General features: G+C 32.2%; 1 non-coding gene across 1 annotated transcript; it reads right to left on the bottom strand.

Moving 5' to 3' along the window:
• Positions 1-222: 222 nt before the first annotated feature.
• LOC125861043 (small nucleolar RNA Z247) lies at positions 223-361 on the bottom strand. The gene has a single exon (XR_007445914.1). It is a non-coding gene; the product is annotated as a small nucleolar RNA Z247 (small nucleolar RNA).
• Between the last annotated feature and the right edge of the window lie 923 nt (positions 362-1,284).

Raw genomic sequence — 1,284 nt, 5'->3', positions numbered from 1 at the left:
TAATTTTTTTTTTAATTTCTGATGAATTCTAAAATTTAAAATGATGACAAGAATTGCGACCCTGACCTCGTCCTCGTCCAGATTTGCTACCATAAGACTGATTGTTATTGAAATTAGCAGGCTTCTTAAATGAATTATCATTCTTAGTGTTGTTGGATTGCTTAGAAGACAAGTTGGATTGGCCTAGTCCTTGTTCCAAACTTGTCATCTGTTCCAAACAATACTCATGACTTAAAAGCAAGCCATGAAGATCATCCAATGATATTGATTCCGCCTTAGCAGTAATCGAGATAATCACGACATCATATTCTTGTCCAAGTCCTTCAAGAATATATAAGACAAGATCATCATCAGTGACCGGGTATGCCACAACTGCGAGATTATCAGCACAACTCTTCATTTTTTAAGGTATTCTACCATAGATAAGTTGCATTTCTTCATGGTTTGTAAATGCAGCCTTAATTGCATTGTTCTAGCCATGGATCGCGATGCAAATTTTGTCTTTAGAGGTTGCCAAACAATCTGAGATGTCATATAACCGACTACTTGGGCAAAAATTCCTTCGCTGAGGGTTGAGAGTGTTGACACCCAATTTTGGCCTAACATTTTTAAAATTCGTAACTTTTAAGTTTTATTTATTCAATAGTTCAAAATACATTTTTTATAATTTTAAATAAGTTTATCGATATTTATCCTTATTTGTCAAAATTTCAGGATTTTTATAGTTAATTTTAATTACATTATTTTTTGTCACAGTTGGTTGACTACATTCAAATATTTGCTCATTTTGATTATGTAACACCTCGAAAATTTATACGTTAAGATTCGAACCATTTTTCATTTACTTGTGGGGTCATATCGGGTGATTCATAAACTTCTCATATATGTAAAGGTAAATTCTTTAATGTGGGAATGATTTTGGATATCAATTAAGGTCACTAGAAACTCCTAGCACAAAGTAGAGTTGAAAGTTTCCTTATCGATTAAGTTTTGATGTAAGATTCTACTTGGGTCAACTTCAAATGACCATATCTCCTAGAATATAAGAAGTTATGTGGCCCATAATCTATCAAATTAAAGGTATTTGAATCTACTTTCCAACGCCACTAATTTCGCGTCAATCCAATTTCTGAGTAAAAAGTTATGATCGTTTTAGTTATTAATATAGTGCAGTGACAAATTAGCCGACGGAAAAACATTAAAAAGGATTGCTTTTGTCTTTTTACCTCTAAGAAAACTCTAAACGAATTTCTTGACTAATAAAAGGCTCAAAATAATCAGATT

This window comes from Solanum stenotomum, chromosome 3 (genome assembly GCF_019186545.1).
Source record: "Solanum stenotomum isolate F172 chromosome 3, ASM1918654v1, whole genome shotgun sequence".
NCBI classification, from domain to species: Eukaryota; Viridiplantae; Streptophyta; class Magnoliopsida; order Solanales; family Solanaceae; genus Solanum; species Solanum stenotomum.
This window is presented reverse-complemented; position numbering and strand designations above follow the sequence as displayed.